This window comes from Macaca mulatta, chromosome 2, assembly GCF_049350105.2.
Source record: "Macaca mulatta isolate MMU2019108-1 chromosome 2, T2T-MMU8v2.0, whole genome shotgun sequence".
In the NCBI taxonomy this organism is placed as follows: Eukaryota; Metazoa; Chordata; class Mammalia; order Primates; family Cercopithecidae; genus Macaca; species Macaca mulatta.
Genome location: NC_133407.1, coordinates 150,325,459 through 150,339,835, shown reverse-complemented (window position 1 = coordinate 150,339,835; position 14,377 = coordinate 150,325,459). Strand labels below are relative to the sequence as shown.

Genomic DNA, 14,377 nt, shown 5'->3' with positions numbered 1-14,377 from the left:
TCCTGACCTCAAGGGATCCACCCACCTTGGCCTCCAAAAGCACTGGGATTACAGGCATGAGCCAACGTGACTGGCCAGAATAAACATATTTTGAACCTGAAATAATTACAAATGTACGAGAAATACACAACAAAGGTTTCATCAGAAATGACATTAGGGGCTGGGAGTGGTGGCTCACTCCTGTAATCCTAGCAATTTGGGAGGCTGAGGCAAGCGGATCACTTGAGTTGAAGAGTTTGAGACCAGCCTGGCCAACATGGTGAAATGACGCCTCTACTAAAACACAAAAATTAGCTGGGTGGGTGTGTCGGCGGCTGCCTGTAATCCCAGCTCCTCGGGAGGCTGAGGCAGGAGAATTGCTTGAAGTGGAGGTTGCAGTGAGCCGAGATCACGTCACTGCACTCTAGCCTGGATGACAGAGCGAGACTCTGTCTCAAAAAATAAAATAAAATAAAAATTAATAAAAAGAAATGATATAAGGAAAGGTCTAGGATTTTTATTTTAGATCCAAGTATTAACAGCTTTATTTTTCTTTTCCAGCTTCAGAAAGTATGATAATACATCCCATGGAATTAGCCCATAAAACACTCTCAATTCTTTTTTTTTTTTTTTTTTTTTTTGAGACGGAGTCTCGCTCTGTCGCCCAGGCTGGAGTGCAGTGGCGCAATCTCGGCTCACTGCAAGCTCCGCCTCCCGGGTTCACGCCATTCTCCGGCCTCAGCCTCCCGAGTAGCTGGGACTACAGGTGCCCGCCACTGCGCCCGGCTAATTTTTTTTATTTTTAGTAGAGACGGGGTTTCACCATGGTCTCGATCTGCTGACCTTGGGATCCGCCAGCCTCGGCCTTCCAAAGTGCTGGGATTACAGGCGTGAGCCACCGCGCCCGGCCAAACACTCTCAATTCTTAAACAGGGTACAGCAAGATCAAATGAGACAGTATTTGGGACCCCCTACTGTGATGGGATTATTAAATGTCAGGGTTTCATGAAGAGTCATGCAGGCATTCTCCGGTTTCTTTAAACGGCCCTTGGCTATTGGAATCTCTCTGATAGTCCCTAATGCACTGGTCCAGCGAGGACACAAAGTCCCAGCCTCAGCAGCCCTCAGAGAAGAGCAGCTTGGTATTACAGCTTGTGCTATGGTAGGTAGGATGGGGTTGTTTCAAGAGTGGGGGAGGAGGCAGAGTGGAAAGGAAGGGAGGGAGGGAAAACATTCTCTTATCCTTGGGAAACTTGCAGAATCACTTCCCTCAATGAGTTTATGCAAGCAGTCTCCACCTCCCACTGCTCCTTACAGGTCAGCGAACCCATTCAGGGATTAGGAAGTGACCCAAAAGCACCGGTGTGAGGAGAGGCTGCACAGCAGTGGAAACGCTGGGAGAGAATGCTGCATCCTGTTTAACTTGGCCTTGCCAATGCCAAACCCTTTCTCTGTGGATGTTTTTTTTAGTTAAAGAGCGATAACGTCCTCCCTTCAATGGCCCTTCCTCTCATGGAATGGGCTATTCTCTGTCCTTGTGAACCCACTCGCACCGTGTCACTTAACCTCTCCTGCTTTAACTTCCTCATCTGTGATGCAGGGAACATGCCCAAATTTACTTACGTCATAGGGCTACTGTGTGGAAAGTGCCTGGAAATGCAAGTGTGACGCACTTGTGAAAATGACACAATATAGTGTAAGTCCTTACGGTGCACATGAACTGAGTTAACATCCATTTTATATATTTTCCATCTTGCTGTTGGCCATTCCATTAAGAGAAAATAAAGGGAGAATGTGGGAAGTTAAATAAAACTTGAAAACGTGTGCTAGTGGCTACAACAAAGCTAAAGTTCTCTAGAACCACATTTATGAAACATGGCAAAATAGAAAGTTGGTGATATCCACGGCTGTTAGAATGATGGTCACCAGCCATGACTGACTTACAGCTTCAGACAGTTTTAAAGACACATTAGGAGAAACATGAAACAGCAAATACGGCCATAGGTGGATGATTAAGCCTAATTCCTCATCTCCTAAACAGGTTGTCTTTCTCCAGTGGTTAGGAAACTGCCTTTCTGGAGCACAACTAGTGAGTGGCTTGGTCTGGGCACCCTCTCTATCGACCAATAACACAGGGAGTTGCTGGCATTATCAAGGTGTCTGGAGGTCTCTGCCAGCCTGTCTCCTTGTATGAGACTACTTGAGAGCAAGGGTGTCCATGGATTTCAGTGCCTCATCTCTCCTTAAGATGAGACACTTTATCCCTCACCCCAGTAGAAAGCTTTAGCAGTACACTACTACCTGTAGCAGGAAGCCCCAATCTCCACTTCCTACTTTCCAGCTTTTATTCATCATTCATCTCGTGCTCCTTAATTCTGTCCATACTTCCGGGTCCATGACAATCCCTGCCTTCTTCCCTGGGCAGTCTAAGCCACGTACTTAACTGAGCCTGCCCTGTCTGCTTTGATTACATGAGCACATAAGCAGTCATAGACTGTCAGGTTTGGATAAGGCCTTAGAGAACATCTGTTCAAGACTCTTTTTTTTTGAGATGGAGCCTTGCTTTTGCTCTGTCACCCAAGCTGGAGCGTGCTGGAGTACAGTGGTGCAATCTTGGCTCACTGCAACCTCCATCTCCCAGGTTCAAGTGATTCTTCTGCCTCAGCCTCCCGAGTAGCTGGGATTACAGGTACACACCACCACGCCCAGCTAATTTTTGTATTTTTAGTAGAGACGGGGTTTCACCATGTTGGTCAGGCTGGTCTCAAACTCCTGACCTCGTGATACACCCGCCTTGGCCTCCCAAAGTGCTGGGATTAGATGTGTGAGCCACCACGCCTGGCCTGTTCAAGCCATTACAGAGCGAATGAGTCCCCTCCTCAACACCTCTGACAAATGGCTGCCAAAGCCCTGTGACTAGTATCTGACACAGCCTCCATAAATGTGACTCCTCCACATCTGTGTTCCGTCAAGAGATGACCTATTCTGCTCTGCTCAACAGCCTAAAGTGATGAAAAAGGACTTTGCCAAATGGAACCAAAGACTATTTCTCATAACTTCTTCCTAATCCCAGCTTTGCCTTCTAGGGCACCTGCCTCACATACAGAACAGCACATTGAAACTGGCTCAACTGTCCCATATAACTGATGTTTATGATTTCTTTTGAATTAACATAGAAATGGACTCTCCCAGTTTTCAAACTTAAAGTTACATTTGTGTTATCTGAGTTCCTTTCTCAGAAAACCAACCATCAGGCCTCCCAGATGGTATCAAGATGCTGATAATTGCAGCTGGATAAGGAGACACCAGACCCCTCACCCATCATGATTGCCTAAGTGATCACCTGCTTCCTATTGGCCAACTCCTCTTCCTTACCCCTCCCCTAATTCCTGTTTTCCTGCATGTAGTTTCATTTCTTCCCTGGTATATAAACCCCTGATTTTAGTCAGGGAGATGGATTTGAGACTGATCTCCCATCTTGTCTGCTGCAGCACCTGATTAAAACCTTCTTCCCTGGCAACAGTCATTGTCTCAGTGATTGGCTTTCTGTGTGGCAAGCAGCAGGACCTAGACTGAGTCCCTGCCATTTTGGTAATGCCTTCTTGTATTTGAGGATGGCATATAGGTATCTCTTTGGTTTTCTCTTTCACCTAACTACTCCTTCTTACATATGAGAATGCTTCTCATAACATAGTTTCCAGTCATGGTTCTCAATACCCCTCAGCATTCTTAAGTGTAGTAATCTGCAGTGAAGTCAGTCCTCTAGGCATGGGTTCTGTCCATTCAACTTCTAGAAGTTTAACTTAGTACCAAATATCTTTGTGATGCCCCAGATTGCTTGCAAGCATCAAAAACCTCTTCTTCAGAGGACTACTTAGTCATGTTTCCCCCAGGCTATATTCACGGAAACTTTTGTTTTTTTTATATCTAAGTATTTACCTACCCTTGTGCCTGCTGCGTTTTACTTGGTTAGCCTTAGCCTCTTATCTGTCCTGATCTCTCTGAATACTGATTTTACTACTCGTCCTGGTTTAGTGTCACCCATTGAGACAGGCAGGAGGGGAGAAACTCTAGGCAGACAGGGGCAGGTCCCCAGTGGAAACCCCACCTTCAAGCCAGAAGTAGCCTGAAACCCTTGGTCCAGGGTGAGAACTTCTATTCTCCTGTTTGCCTGCTCTCTCCTGATTCATTCTTTCTGAATAATGTCTTTTGGCCAATTGAATGTTGCCTTTTGCAAAACTACCTATGGCATGCCCCACGCCCTGTCTCCCATCCTGTGCCTATAAAGACTCCATGCTCAGCTGGTAGAGAGGAGAAGCAGCTGGATGTTAGGGAGAGGAGATTTGCCTTCAGAGATGATGGCCGGATGGCAAAGAGAGGGACAACTTGACTTTGGAGAAGAGGGGCAGAGAGGTGACTTGACTTCAGGGGAGAGTGACCTGGACTTCCTGTCCCCCTTCCAGCTCCCTTCTCCACTGAGAGATGTGCTCATCACTCAGTAAAATTATCCACATTCACCATAACTTCAAGTCGTCTACATGGCCTCATTCTTCTTTGGCACTGGACAACCATTTGGGACCCAAGTGTGGGTACCCAAAAAGTCTGTCACACTGGCCCTTTGCCCTTGCTGGTGGAGGGCATCTGTCCCATGTGACAAGGCAGAGGGCCCACTGAGCTCATAACACACTGCTGTCTGTGGACGGTGGAGCTAAGAGAGCATTGTAACATGCCCTCTGGGGCCTTGGGGTTGCAGGCACCTCCACCTGAACACTGCCGCGGGGCCTGCACAAAGTTTGTTCCTTCTGGCACCAAAGTGGCCAATCAGTTCCTGCACTCATTGGCCTACATGCTCCCTCCTGCAGGGGGTGGAGCACGATGAGCCTGAGGAAACAGAGTTTGCTCCTGCCAGTGCCAGTGACCGGCTGGTTCCTGCACTTGCTCACCTATGCATTCCCTCCAGTGAGGGTGGAGCAAGTAGGCCCAAGTTAACAGAGTTTGCTCCTGCTGGGGCCCAAAGCAGCAGCTGGCTCCTGAACTCATTCATTCACATGCTCCCTCCCGCGAGGGGTTGAGCACCGCGGACTGAGTAAACAGGGGACCCCTGTCGCAAGTCCCTCAGCAAAGGGTGTCAAGAAAATATCCTGGATCACCATGAATCTGCTAGATGTGCCAATTTTGTCCTAAATTATGGATTAAAATGCTGAAAAAGAGCTTTGAAGACTTCACCCTTTTGGGTCTTTTTTTTTTTTTTTTCCATTTTTTGAGATGGAGTCTCACTGTCATCCAGGCTAGAGTACAGTCGCATGATTTTGGCTCACTGCAACCTCTGCCCCCTGGGTTCAAGTGATTCTCCTGCCTCAGCCTCCTGAGGAGCTGAGATTACAGGCGCGCCCCACCACACCTGGCTTATTTTTGTATTTTTGGTAGAGACGGGGTTTTACTGTATTGGCCAGGCTGGTCTCGAATTCCTGGCCTCAAGTGGTTTGCCTTCCTTGGCCTCCCAAATTACTGGGATTACAGGTGTGAGCCACTGTGCCCAGCCTGAAGACTTAACCCTTTTGGCATATCACCTTTCCCTCAGGCTGCAAACTATCCCTTGTGCAATACTACCCATATAATAAATGCCCATACGTAATTGTCAAATTATACCAAATTCTACCCTATATCAAAGAATGCTATATTTTTAGGGTAATGATGGAATTTATCCCAATATTTTCTTGCTAAGTTCATTTTCTCTCTCTCCATCTTTCTTGCCCTCAGAATGCTGGGAACACAACGTAGCCTACGAAGCCCAAGGAATAAACATTGTGCCAATAAGATGTCCTTTAAATTCTACTGTAGAGTCCATCCTGATTGGCTGCAGAGTCAGTGTGTACAAAACCCATTGCATTAAAACAGGTAACATCTGTGAGTCCTCCGATTTCCTATTTGGCTCCAATATCAATATAATAATAGTGTCTTGTAGATATCTTTACTGTAGGACAAACAGATGAAGCTCTACTTCTATATACAAGGATTTGAACATGGCAGAAGAAGCCAAAATGGGGGCTTCTGTGTACCTCCTGTAAAATAACCTGCTCACCATATTCCTTGCTAGTGACAATTCAACATGCTTGACATTTGCACATCAAAGGGGAGTGCAGTGGTTACTCCTTTTCAAATGTATTCCCTACCCCCAAGAAAACTCAAACATAATCAAGGGAAAGATAATCCTACTTTGACAGGAAAAGGAAAGCAAGATCTGTGCATGCTGGGAGCTCAGTGGATATCTAACAATTCTAAAAACCACAGTCTGATTCTTCTTAGAAAGACTATATGGTAACTTTTGGGCAGCTGGACAATAGGAGGAAGGTGCCCTGTTGTCTGTTTCTCTTCTCGTCAAGCTTCTGTGATGCCAAGACTGACCAGAGAGGATGGGGATATCACTTTCCCTCTCCATGACCTGGGTTAGGGGCAGGGGGACAGGGAGAAGGCATATTAAAATGTAAGGGGCAAAGAAAGCAGAAAAGGAATTTCTAAATTTACCACTATTTTGGTTTCTTTTTGCCACAATAGGCGATAATTTTGCATTCTTACATATTAAATGGGAGAGGTGGGACTTAGAGGTGGGTATAGGTGGAAAAAGGTTGAGAACCCCAAGTAACTACAGTGATAGAGGTCAGAGAGGTAGTTACCATTAGGGGTACTGACTGTAAGGGGCTCAAGGGGGGCTTCTCAAGTCCTGGAAGTGTTCTGTCTCCCAATCTGGGTGGTATTTACACAGGTATATAGATAATAAAAATTCAGTGAGATGTATACTTAAGATATATGCACTTAATTGTATATAAATGATATAAACCTCAAAAAAAAAAAAGGTACAAAAATGATAACAAAAGGGTTGAAAAGCACTGGATTAGCAGCCTGGCACTAGATATCCCTTATAAATCATGGTGTTAGTATGGAAAAGGTCAGCTCTCTATCACTCAGATGTTTATACGATATATAAGGATACTATAAATTTGGGGAGGCTGATCAGTTACACCACCTATCAAAGTACTCTAGTCTTTCAACAAATGGAATTCTAGCTCTCAGTAAGGCCCAACTGTACCCTAGGGCCAGGAGGAGCAGGGGGACCTACAAGGAAGGAGGGAAGGGTGACAGCCCCCAGATACAACTTTCCATTCTGCTGAAGGAGTCAGAAGGCCAAAGTACCCACCAAAAAGATACAGTAGTAATAAGCATCTTTCTTTGCTGCTGGCTACAGACTGAGGAACAAGAGGTCAGAGGAAGCCGAGGGAAGAGATTGCAACCTAAGGGAAAGGTGGTGGGTCTGAGGAGTGAGATGGTGAGGTCGTGGGGTGTTTCTTGAAAGAGCTCGAAGCCCAAACACCAGGAGATGCTGAGCACTGTTGTGTTTCCACAGCTGCTGTGGCGCCCAGCCAGGGGCTCGGGGAGGGCCATTCCCCTTCTCACACAACATCAATATACTTCTCTCATGAACTTTCCAGTTGGAAGGAAGGCGAGACAGAACGGAGCACAGAAAGCAGTGATGGGAGAGGGGACTGGGGCATCAGGAGAGAGAGAAGAGGATTCTTAGGATGGCTCATGAGCTCCCACATGCAGAGAATTAAGGGCTCCTTGGAGCCCCATTTCATTACAGCCCTCTGTCACAGGAGGAGCCTCAAGGGCAAGGGGCATGACACTGACTTACTACCTGCTAGGTCCCCAGCATAGCATTAAGTGCTCTCACAAACGTTCCCACGTTTGGGCCTGACAAGTCTTGCCAGGCCGAAGGCTTTTGGTCTTCACTGCCATCTTACAGGTAAAGAAACTGCAGCCCACAAAGATTAAATGACTGGCGCACAGTCACACCCCTGCTCAAAAGCAGAGGCAGGAACCAGAGCCTAAAGCTCAGGGCTTTACCCGCTTCACCAAGTCTCAAGACAGGATCTGAAGCCTTCTGCTCCAAGCTCAACAAAGCTCTCGTCATTCTTGGCACTGTGGTGGTGCTGACAGTAAGTCCAAGGCCCAACTCAGGAAAGGTTATACGATTCATTAGTGGAGATCCTGCTCTTATTTCTGATGCAAAGGATAATCATTTGTTAACTTAAATAAGATCTCAGGTAATAGTCTCATAATAGGAGAAATCTGAGAAATAATGATCTCAGCACCTGCATGTAAAATATAAGATGTGTGAAATTCTAGGTCTTTGTGTTAAGTCACATACACTTACATTTTGCTAGGGGAAATATGTGAAACTTAAAACTTACAGCAAATACATAGTTCACCTTGACTTTTAAAAAGTGTAAGAACGCTAAATTTTTTAATCATGGTAAAATATATCTAACAAAACCTACAATTACAACCATTTTTAAGCGGACAGTTCAGTAGTGTCAAGTGAATTCACACTGTTATGCAACTGTCCCCACCATCCATCTCAGAACTTTTTCATCTGCCCCCAAAACTGAAACCTTATACCGGTTAAACCCTAACTCCTATATTCGTTCTCAACAGTAGTTGCTTACACAGTGCTTTGCACAAAGTGCATGTTTGGGAAATGCTTGCCGAAGAAAACGAATTTATAGTCATACAAGAGGATCAACTATTACATAAAAAAGACATTAAAGGGAATACATTTTTTCCACAACTGAAGACTAATAGTATCCCTTGCCGAGAAGAATTAAGAGTAATTTATGACTTGTTTACACTTCTGGCACCAACTCTGATCATCTGCTGTGACCGGGACCTCCTGCTCTCCTCAGATGTATTAGCAGGTGGTAGTGAAGTCTAATGCTGGACTGGGAAGAAGAGAGGCCCAGCCGGCCAGGACTGGAGGCTAAAAAGGAGGCTACTTGTCGAGATGGCACCTGGTGGATAGGCCCTCCTCGCCCTCCCAGGAAAGCCTTCCTTGACAGATTTGTGTGACTTGGCAGTGAACTGTTATGGAAATTCACTGAAGCCTGGGTTTCAAGTCCTTGTGAGCAAAGCTTTCAAAGAGGTCTTCTGCATATATTCCCAGCCCAGAGGGGAGGCAAAAGCTTCCCAGATGCCCTTTTAGGTGAAGTCAAGGAAACCAGTGAGTACGGATTATAAGGTTTTTTGTTTGTTTCTTGAAACGGTCTCATACTTTGTTGCCCAGGCTGGAGTGTAGTGATGTGATCATGGCTCACTATAGCCTCGACCCCACCCCTCACCCCCTGCCCCCACAACGCTCTCAAGCAATCCTCCCACCTCAGCCTCCCAAATAGCTGGGACTATAGGCATGCACAGCCACGCCCAGCCAATCTTAAATGTTTTTGTAGAGACAGGGTCTTGCTATGTTGCCCAGGCTGGTCTTGAACTCCTTCTGGCCTCAAGCGATCTTCCCACCTCAGCCTCCCAAAGTGCTGGCATTACAGGCATGAGCCACCTTGCCCAGAGAGCTTTGAAAAATTGATTCTAGGCCGGGTGTGGTGGCTCACACCTGTAATCCCAGCACTTTGGGAGGCTGAGGCGGGCGGATCTTGAGGTCAGGAGACAAGACCATCCTGGCTAACACGGTGAAACCCCGTCTCTACTAAAAATACAAAAAAAAAAAAAATTAGCCGGGTGTGGTGGCAAGCGCCTGCAGTTCCAGCTACTCAGGAGGCCGAGGCAGGAGAATGTCGTGAACCTGGGAGGTGGAGATTGCAGTGAGCAGAGATCGTGCCACTGCACTCCAGCCTGGTGTGCAGTGAGATTCACACTCAGGGTGACAGAGCGAGATTCTGTCTCAAAAAAAAAAATTGATTCCAGGGCAGGCAGTGCAGAAGCCTGGAAAACCTGAACAAATGACCCCTTCAAATCACTATTTTATATTCTAGTAAGGGCACACAGCCCTAAGTGGAGAAGGAGAGATGCCGGCAATTTAGTGGAAGGAGGTTACTGAGTTTTTAAAAACTGACCGAGGGACCATGCATACATGCAGCAGTGACCAATGGCCTGTCTCCCTTTTCTTTTGCTAAAGCTCCTCCACTGGGGATGATTTTATTTTATTTTTATTTATTTTTTGGCTCTTGACAATTGCTATTCAATAGCTTTTCCTTTCCTTTTTAGAAAACATGCCTTACTTTGGGCTTCCAACTTGAAATCTGAGGCTGGGAGGGTGATTCTGAGCTGGTGGACTTGGACTAGTTGAGAGAGACACTGCTCCAAGAGAGGGGATCAGTAAGTATCTGGGCTTTGGAAATAACTTTACGATGTTTGGATTTTGTGCTGGCACCAGACTCTGGGTTTTAAGCACTCTGCTGTCATATGGTGTGTGGCCTTTCCAAGAAAAACTCTATAAAATGAAAATACTTCATTGCCACGGCCTTTGACTTCTTGAGATTCACACAAATATGGTAATCTCTTGCAACATTTAATTTAAACTCAGTTCACCTAAAGAAAAAATTAGCTCTGAATCTGTCCAATTCACTTTTTGAAAAGTGCCAGTCTTCTCTATGGAGTCACTGTTTTATTTGCTACGTGCCAAACTGTTATTTCACATATGTGAAAAGAAAATTGGCATCAAGTCCATATGAACTAAACTACTGGCAAAGGCAATGCTGGAGCCTGCCATTGAGAAGATTAGATTCCCAAGAAACTCTTCGAGTGGTGGCCAGTATCCACAAAGTAAAAATCTGTGTGTGTGTGTTGTAAATATACAGGCGCATATTCGAAGCTTAATTTCTCCCTGTGTGTTCAGGTAGTATTCAACTAGCCACTTAAGTTACCCAGAGCTTAAATATCTCAATTATATACATAAATACTTATTAAATAATAAATGCATGTTAATAAGAGAAACAGGAAATTGAGAATAACTTTATTTCAATTCAAGTTTGAGCTTGCACATTCAATTGTCTTCCTTATTCGCTAAGTAAGATGATTCATAACTTCTCCATAAGGAAGACTGATTAGATCATGTTCGGGGGTGGGGGGTATTTTTCTTTTACATTTTCAATTGTTTTCCTTTCCTTTTGGGGCTTTTTTCTATTTAAGTCTGCTGTTCTGCTGACTATTTTGCCTTTGCACTTGCAGATTCTAATATGGAACCAAACCAAGAGAGAAACAGAGAGTTTTATGATCCAAAGCTGTTGTAAGTGATTAATACTCAGAGATAGTGGCTAAAAACGTGCTCTGTAGAACCCCAGATTCCAAGTCCCTCGTGATAATGTAGCCATGGCAGCATGATAGCAGGCATCTTTAATATGTGCCCGTCTCATCTCTTCAGGACCTTGTCCTTAGACCACACCATTAACGGGTGTTTGGTTCTCAATAATGATTACAGGTAAGATTAGGCAATCATTTGAAACTCAGATGAATACTTTCATACCTTGGTCTTACAAAATGGGATGTTTCTAAAAGAGAGATGGAGATTCATTCTGGGAAAACATTTAAATAATATTTTTTTAAGTTTGGATACTTTAGATTTTCACACTCATTTTTGAAAATAATCACCGTGTTTTTCTCAGTCATTAGCTACCACCGATGGGGACATACTAATGTCTCTAACAAGCCTGTCAGTCACAGGACTCCACCTCCCTTGCCCTACCCACAGGTATGACATGGGATCCAGGCAGGACTATCATACTGTGCCATTTACTCAGCAACAGGAATTAGTCGAGGGATAGGTACGTGAGCCAAGTAGGGCCAATCAGAATCCTTTCCCGAGACTGACTTATGAAAGGTAGAAGATAGAGACTGCTTTCCACTGGAGTTAAGCTAGGAAGATGGGAGTCTGGGGCTACTGATATCAGGCCTGTTTCCTGTCACAGGGAGAAAGAAGCTGTCAGCCTATTCTCAGAATAAAGCCAAACACAGGCAAGCTCAGCTGAGACATGGACAGAGAATGCGTCTAGGCAGTACTGATTCCTAGTTCCTAGCCCTGAGTCCTGATTCCTGCAGTTCTTCCTGTAATCCTATGAGTAGTTCCAATAACATTCCAGCTACATAAGCAAAAAAATTCCCCCTTGTTCAGGTTGGTTAAAATTTGCAATTTACAGCTGAAAGAGTTCTGAGTAACTCAGGAGGGCCATCTTTGGAATCACATTCCTGCTAACTTCTATAGTGACTAAAAACTTTCCAGCTGTGTGCTAACAAACGACCTTATCTTTTGCAGCAACTTTTTGTTTGGGGCATCCTGTATCAATTTATATATCAAGAAATAAGTGCTGACATTTATAAATTAGAGGGAGAAAACATGCCAATGCTTGTGTTTAAAAGAAATAGAATTATATAAATACACTTCTATCCATTTAGCATTTCACAGCACATGGAGAAACTTACATTCATTACTGAATGTATTTATTGATTCAGGAGTTTGTAGCATAAAAATTCTTATTTACATTTTATTTTATCATTGTTGTTCATCTACCTTATGGAACAAAGAGGCCAAGAATCAGATTGGCGAGGAATAAAAGATTCCATTCACAGAAGTGCTTGATTCTTCCGTCCATTTGTTTATGTTCTGCCTCTCCTGCTTCATCCAGAGCCGAAGATCTCAAAGATGTTGGCAGGTACAAACATGCTCCCTTTTAATTACACCACCAAATTGCTGCAATAACTGATTGCCAGTTAAATAATTATAATCAAGTGCCCATTGTGCATAACAATCATTTAATGACTGCCATCCGAAAACACTATAATAAAGAGGGCTTTAATAAGGAAAACTGGAAAGGTGCCAGGGTTTTATGGCAGTTTGCTTAAAGGGAAAGAGGGCCATAATCTGTATTTAAGATTAAAAGAAGCCTTTAATCCAGATGCTCAACATTAAACAAGGGAGTGGAGTCATGTTTTGATCAAAAGTTACTGCATGCATAAAAGAAAGTTAACATAAATGTTCTTTCAGAAAAAAGCTCCAGTAAATTATATTAAGTAAGTGTTTGTAACCATTTGCTTTGGAAAAAAACGAGAAAGAAGAAAAACATCTGATTTTCATTTTGGACAAGAATACTCGGCTAAAATAAAATAAATGGGAACAGGGTTTTATTTGATTTGTATAACATCATTGAAAATAAAGTGAGTTACCATTCCATCTACCTTGTACCAGTAATCATTCTCCTTCTATTTGTCCCTATCTATTTTTTGTCCTTACTTTTCCAGGCCAGGACTCTATCTCTGGGAAGTGTAATTATATTCTGATACAAGGTTCTAACTGAAATGGTTTTATCTCAGCTCTAGCAAACAGCAGTTCTTATCTAAGTGAAAACCAAAAACAAACAAACAAACAAAAAACAAAACAAAACCAAAAAAAACATAAAACTCAGGTCAACTGGCAGCGACCAGCCATTGTTGATGCGTGGGGTATTGGGCTAACACATTAGGACAGCTATTCCTAGAATTGTGCCCATTTTCTACAAACTGATATGTAGCCAGATTTTGCTAGAGTGAATGAATGCTGGGAGAAAACTAACAGCAACATAGTAAACCCTCTCAAGGAAGAAGGAAGAGAAAAAGCCAGAACCAAAGCAAAAACTGTTCTTCCAGGTGAGATCAACTTTAAGGTCCAGCTTTCTCTACACCTTAGGGTACAAAGGAGCAGGACCTGACCCTAACTTTGCAGTGTGGTTTCTGTGCACACACGAACACCCTAGTTCTTGGGAGGCTGTGATGGTATCTTGCGGCTATGAAAAGACCCCTAGAGCCTGTGGGGAAACAAAATCACAGCAGGGGTTCATTTTTTCCCCAAGGCAAACATTTCAGACAGGACAACTGTCCTGGTACTTAGGAAACTCTAGAATGCTCAGATTCTGAGAGGTGTGTGTGTGTGTGTGTCAGAGACAGACAGACAGAAATGGACCAACCAAAGTTAGGAAATAATACCAACTGCTCACTTAGGGTACAGGGTATCAGTGGGTCAAAAGGTTTTCCAAGATCATTTTAGCTTAAAACTGACCTAGCAGGTATAGGAATACAATTCTGACATTTGGACATTTTTCTGACATTCTAAGTTAAAAGTATCAACAAATTCTCCTTCAGGAGCTTGCCATGTTCTGCTTTGAGTGAGAGGTCTACCTGACCACCTGCTGATCTGCAGACTGCAGAGGGTAGCATCTGCTCCTGTTTTATCTAAGCCCTCCCGCAGCCCCTTCCCCGGCAGTTTACATGCAGGTTGCCCCGGGATGTGTGCTCCCAACAGGGGTCTTCTCTTTTGCACCCCAAAGTCCCTGCCAAACTCCAGGTCCTGCCATGCGCGTCCTGACGCCATCTTGCCAGCCCCCTGCCCATCATGCAGCTCTGGTTCCCCTTCCTCACTAAGGAATGCTCAGAACCTAGGCTCTGTCCACCTCAGATTCCTCCTCTATAAGAGGTGACATTCATAATAAGCCCAGCGGATAGGGGCTTTGTGGGTGTGTATAAGGACTTGAGGAGGGAATGCACATAAACCTGCATGACTGGAACACAGTGGGTGTTCAAGAGA

General features: G+C 44.4%; 1 protein-coding gene across 31 annotated transcripts in view; it reads right to left on the bottom strand.

Annotated features, from left to right (window-relative positions):
* The window catches only part of ATG7 (autophagy related 7), a 392,778-nt gene that overhangs the window by 63,010 nt on the left and 315,391 nt on the right, over positions 1-14,377 (bottom strand).